At 40.9% G+C, this 6,048-nt stretch overlaps 1 protein-coding gene across 1 annotated transcript in view; it reads left to right on the top strand.

Moving 5' to 3' along the window:
- The first annotated feature begins 6 nt into the window (after positions 1-6).
- ABCA5 (ATP-binding cassette, sub-family A (ABC1), member 5) overlaps positions 7-6,048 on the top strand; it is a 50,343-nt gene continuing 44,301 nt past the window's right edge. Inside the window, exon 1 of the mRNA XM_004693461.2 lies at positions 7-84. The gene's annotated coding sequence lies outside the window, so the exon portion shown is untranslated. The remainder of the gene's footprint in view (positions 85-6,048) is intronic.

Here is a 6,048-nt window from a genome sequence, read left to right as displayed (position 1 = left end):
CACACTAGTTCGAGCTCCGTCACCCGGGCGGGCTTCCCAGACCGGCGCTTCCCTGCCTCACTGCGCTGCGGCTTCGGCCCTGAGGTGAGAAGGGCGCCGAGGGCGGCGGCTTGGGAGGCTCGCCCGCTCGGGGGTGTCGCCTCCCAGGGACTGAAGGGGGGCCGGGGGCGGTCGGAGGCGGCAGCGAGGGGCTGGCGAGAGAGCGGAGACGGGGAGTGGCGGGAGGACTCGGGGGTCTGAGGTGTGGGGTGCAGGGGGCTTCGAAAAGGGGCAGAGCCGAGAGCCAAGCGGGGACCCGAGACGCTTCCCCGGTGGGAGGAGCGCGGTTGGCCGCCTGCCCTGTTGGGGTTCGGGCGCTGAGGGGGCGCACGATCTGGCGGCTCAGGGCGGCGCGGGTCGTTTCGCCCCTCAGGGCAACGTTGCGGGGGCACCCCTGGACGTCCCTTCTCCCGGAGCCTCGGGCTTCTGTGCACGCGTGTCCCTTGGGGGCTTTCGTGCTGCTGTCAGCGTGTGTATTAAAGAGTTGGGGCGCGACGAAAATGCGCAGCTCGCGTGACCCGATTTGGGGGGACGCACCCCGATTCCTCACTCCACGGAGAAGCTCCGCTAGCAAACACCCCTCGGCGCCGGGGAGAGCTCCCTGGGCTGCTGGGGGCGCCGCTCGCCGTCTCGGTGACCGCGGGTTTGGGGGGCTTCTCCCGCCCCGCAGGCGGGAGGGACGTTTGAAAAGAAACGAGTCTGAAGGGGAAAAGACACATCGCGTTTCTTGAGAGTCCAGGACGTTTTGAAGGGGCAGAGAGAAAAGGCGATGTGTTGGTTTCTCCTTTCATCCTGGGGGGCAGAGGTGGAAAATGGGTCGCCCCGAGGTTGTCACCAGGTGAGGCCCCAGCTGGCAAGATGGTAGAGCTGAGATGCCAGACCCAGGTGCCACGCTAATTCTGCTGTCTCGCCACTAGATTTTGGCCGCCCTGGCAGCGACGTTACATATGTTTAGGAAAGACACCATGCAAGACAGCGTTACTAGGGAAGTCAAGGTTTTTGAGGTATTTTGGTTAAAAATCGGGCTAACAAGGTGCCTAGAACTTGTGCCATTGAAGCGTCTTTTCCTACAAACAGGATGGGGGGGGGGCTTCAAAATGTATTAATGCATTTCAGGCCACTTGATGTCTTTTATATCCAAAATCTGTTATGTACCAGGATTACTAAAATGAATAATATCCGCTGTTGATCTTAATTGGGAGGATGCCACGTACAAGAATTAAGTGATCGTCGACTAAATTGCCGTCTTTCCTTGTGTGTTACCTGATTGGGCTAATAGTTGTGTTAAGCACAGGCTGTTAGAAACCTGTTCTGTGTGAGAAAGGCATTGGATAATTTGTCAGGTGGGTGCCATTGCACTGTCATTTTCCCACTCGGCAAAAAATAGTGGTCATAAAATTTAAGTTAAATCATAGCGACAATTAGCATTTTATTGCACTGCTGTCTGTGAATTTTAAAACACTAGAGAAGAAGAGAACATCTATAATTTATCCCCGTTGAGTTAAAAGTCTTGATTTTAATAATGCTTTTGTTTTATTAGTTGAGAAGCCATGATGTGAGAAATTCTTTCAAGTCACCTGCAAATACTGTTCCTAACCTTGTCTTTCAAATACTGTTCATGACCTCTTCTTTCAAAAAAAATAAATCTTAAAAGTGTAGCTCATGCCAGATTCCATTTAAAATTTCTGTGGCTCAGAATTTTAATGAAAACAGTCTTTAAGCGGAAACAGCACTATATAGAAATATGTCAACAGAACCTTATGCACGGTGATAGGTCTGTGGATATATGAAGGATAGTTGGAGGTTGGGGAATTTTTCTTCTTATTGCTTCGATTTCCTCAGTGAAGTAGTAAGAGAGCAGTGAAAGCTTTGGAGGTTTGGGAATTGGAAGAATGAATGAACTAGTGAAATAATATGATTGTTAGACAATTAATTATTCTTAGGTATGAAAAGTGTAGTGGAGAAAATGCAGGGTGTCATAGGCACAGAATGAAACTACCTGCTCTAATTTTGCATACAGGTATTCTGAAGATCATTTTCCGTGCCTGTTCCACTGTTATCTAGAGCTCAGACTAGCTCCGGTTGACCGGGTTCACTTTGCCCATGCCTCTGCGGTAGCTCAGATTTTCTTATATAAGTCAAGCCCTTTTGGGAGTCCAGCTTCTCTGTTCTTTTCGCCCTCTGCCTGGAACTTCCATTCTGTTCTTTCCCTCACTTAGCACATCATGGTAATTTTTCTTTGATATAATGGACATATACCATTAGTTTTAGGTATACAGCATAATGGTTCACTATATGTACATAGTGTGAAATGATCACTGTAAATCTCATTTTATATTAAATTTTAGCTGTCTGCAACGTCTAACTTGAGCGTCTAACTTGTTTTCTTTAAAAAAAAAATTACACTCAGTGCATAAATTCCTAGTAAATGTTAAACAAAGGTGCTGCTTTTCTTTTTACTCCTTTATTCTGTAACAGAGATCAGCAAACTTTTCCTGTAGAGTCAGATAGTAAATATTTTAGGTTTCACAGACCATATGGCTTCTGTCTCAATATTTCACTCCACAGTTGTAGCACAAAAGCAGTCATACAAACACAGAAGTGGATGAATATGGCTGGGTTCCAGTAACACTTTATAGATACGAAATTTGATTTGATCAAATAATTTTTGCACATCACAAAATATTATTTTCCCCCATTTTATTTTACATTTTTAAAAATGTAAAAAAACACTGAACTCATAGACTGTACAAAACAATGGATGCATTTACCTTAATCATCTTTTTTGTATTATTTGTAGATCTTTGATCTCTGACGGCCTCAGCAAACCTTGATAGAGGAACTTAACAGTAAGATGATATTGGCTATAGTATTACCATTGGTAGTAGAAAAGCAAAGATAAATAAGCTTGTTTTTTTGATCAGGCTCTCAGGGTCCAGTTCAAGATTTAAGATGTCTAAACAAATGACACAGTTAAACAACTTGCAGTTATGCTTATCAGTTGGATATAGATGTGGAAGAAAGGAGTGGTACTCAGTTTTGCTTGGCTGGGATAGAAATAACCTCTGACAGTCATCTGGCAGACGGGGAATGCATTTTCACCTAAGCATCCTGAGAAAGTGACTGACCATATATCTTACCAGGATGACTGTCCACATCAGGATGACTTCATTGCCCTATTTTATTGGATATAATCTTTATTCAGTTCTCTCAGAAATAAAATGCATACATTCTAAATTTTTCTTTAACAGATATTTCTAAAGTTACTATCCATTTTTTAAAAAAGATTTATTTTATTTATTTATGTACACAAAAGCTGGCTGGGTGTAGACCAGAGGTGTGGGACAGGGGTGGTGATGGTGGTAAGAGGATTTACCACAGACAGAGTTGGGAGCACAACAGGCAGATCTAAAATAAACTCCTGAGGGGAGGAAACAGTAGGGAGGCAGGAGAGGTCTGCTGGGCCATGTGGGTCAGCTCCCTGGCTGGGGGTTGAACTGGTGCTGCAGTGGCTATGGGCAGCTTCAGAGTGCTGAAACTAACCCTTGTGCCACCAGAAGGCCCCATATTCAATTTTTGTTGCTTTGGAAATGTAGAACATTTCATGCCATGTGTAGAGTTGCAATCAATAATTCTTTAATAGATGAATGAATTTTTGAGTTGAATTTTTAATTATGTGACTTCTAGTCTTTTTAAAGTCAACTAGTACATTAAAAATGAAAGCTGGACTTCAGTACTTTGAGGTTCTCTGGCAATTTCTTGGTTTTAGTATGAATTAATTTATCTAGAAAAATAGCTAGGAGTTACAAATTTGGTTAAATCTTTAGTTATAGTAAATATCTAACACTTACAAATTCTTATTTAAAGCCTTACCAATAGACACTGTATTCCCCAGGTATGCTGTGAAGCAAATGCAAAGTAACTTAATTTAAAAAAAAAAGAAAAAAGAAAAATCTTTACCTTTATTGGTGTTGTTAGAGAGTTTTCAAAGCTACTGCATTGGTAAAACTTTGAGTTGGAATTATATCAATTTTTATGCATTTTTTAGAAAGTATTATTTGCTCAAAATAATGCCATTAGAAGTGTCATTATATTTCGATTATTAACTTGTGCTTTTAAGGATCACCTAATACAGTTGCAAAAGAGGTTATATCATTGTCTACTCAAAAAGTTGCTTTCTAACAATGTAGACCCTCACTGCTCTTTCCAACTCAGTCTCAGGCTCGTGTAAACTCTGTAGTAGGTGAAATACTGGATATTTCCTCTTTTGCAACTGTTCCAACTTAACAGCCCATGTTAAAATGTGAGATAGGTCAGGTACCTTTTACTAACTTTTAGTTTCATTCTTTCAAACACCAACATAAAACTAACATTTGGGATAATTCAAAGTGATAATAGCACAGAAGGAGGATATTAAGAGTTCTGTGCTGCAATACAAGTTTTCACAGAAAAGGACCTGGGAGATTAAACTACATAGATGCCCCCTTGCCATTAATTTTCAGGGACAAGGTAGTTTCAGCATTTGAAGAAGAATATTTTCCTGTGCACACTATAATTTGCAAGGAATCTTTTACAAAGAAGTCAGTATTTGACATTATTATGTAGAACAGTCCTGGCTTGATTTATTTCCCATTGCCTTTTTCAAATTGGACCTGATTAGGTACTGAGTTGTGGAGGCTGAGGAGGACAAATTTGGTTTATTGTTAGTTTAAAAGGCCTGACTCTAGCTTTGAAGTCAATTACTAGATGAACATTAAGTTAAAGATATACAAATAATCTATGTTAAGAATTTTTTAATAGAAACAGGGCCATGTAAGATTAAATTAAGTTCAGATGTACCATACATATTTATTTCTATTGAATTGAAATAATCATTTCAATAGGTATAGGGACGATTCATCACCATATTGTTTAAAAACTTTTTTTCTCTTGTGAGGAATGTTTCATTTTTAAAAATCAAAGTGCCAAACCAAGTATTTCATATTATGAAGAAAATAAGCAGTGACTTGTGTTTTCTTCTTAATGCTTTTTTTAAATAACATGAATAAGATAGGAACTCAGGGTCATTCAAATGTAATGTTTTCACATGGTTAGACTAAAACTTAAGAATATAAGGAAACATCAACTTGTTCAGTCATAGTCACAGTATTATACTTATACACACATAGTATGAAATTATTTGTTTGTAGCAGAGTCCATACTTTTCTAATTTCTTTTGTTCATTTGCCATCACTCTTGGGATTTCTGACTAAATCTAGATCATTCTAACTCACCAGTTTGCCATCAAATGCCATTCGCCCTCTCTACTAAGATTTTTATTTCTATCCACTTCATTTCCAAGTTCTCTAACAGCTTTTTTCTTAATGGCTTTGTTACTATTTCATGAACATAATGTTCTTTGCTATCCCTTTTAGGATACTAGTTACACTATTATACAGTAGTGATGACCTTACCCTGTGCCAGGCATCATTTCCCACTTTGCATTATTGATTCTGACAACCCAGAAGACGGTAGTATTTATTCATTTCCATTTTACAGATGAGAAAATTTAGACTCAGGAGAGATTAGTAATTTTTCAGTGTCCTGAAGCTAATAGTGGCAGAGACAGGATTCATGCTTAGTTGGTTTGGTTCCAGAGGTCACACTCTTAAAGGCTTAAAGGCTTGCTTCAGGCATTATTAATTTGTAGGTTTGTTGATTTACTTGCCTCCTTGTTGTGGTTTTGTTTTTCCATAAATGTTTACCGACTCTGGTTTCTGTGTTATCTTGTAAGATTCCTTTTCAGCATGTTTGATGCTGGTTGGCTTTACTGTAGCCTGTTTTGTTTGATTGTGTGTGCTGGGAGAGAGAGGACAGTGCCTGGCTGCTGGAAGTCAGCCGTCTCTCCAGCTGGCTCTGCCTCTCAGTTTAGATGCCCAGTCACTATTCCACTGAAGGCAATGAAGCGCTCAAGCTGGTAGGTAAAGCTCTTCTTAAAAAGGCATTTCCGGGCCCTCCCTGGTGGCGCAG

This window comes from Condylura cristata, unplaced genomic scaffold (genome assembly GCF_000260355.1).
Source record: "Condylura cristata isolate star-nosed mole 26May11 unplaced genomic scaffold, ConCri1.0 scaffold00038, whole genome shotgun sequence".
Lineage (NCBI taxonomy): Eukaryota > Metazoa > Chordata > Mammalia > Eulipotyphla > Talpidae > Condylura > Condylura cristata.
Note: the sequence above shows the minus strand (reverse complement) of the source record. Positions and strands in the feature narration are given on the sequence as shown.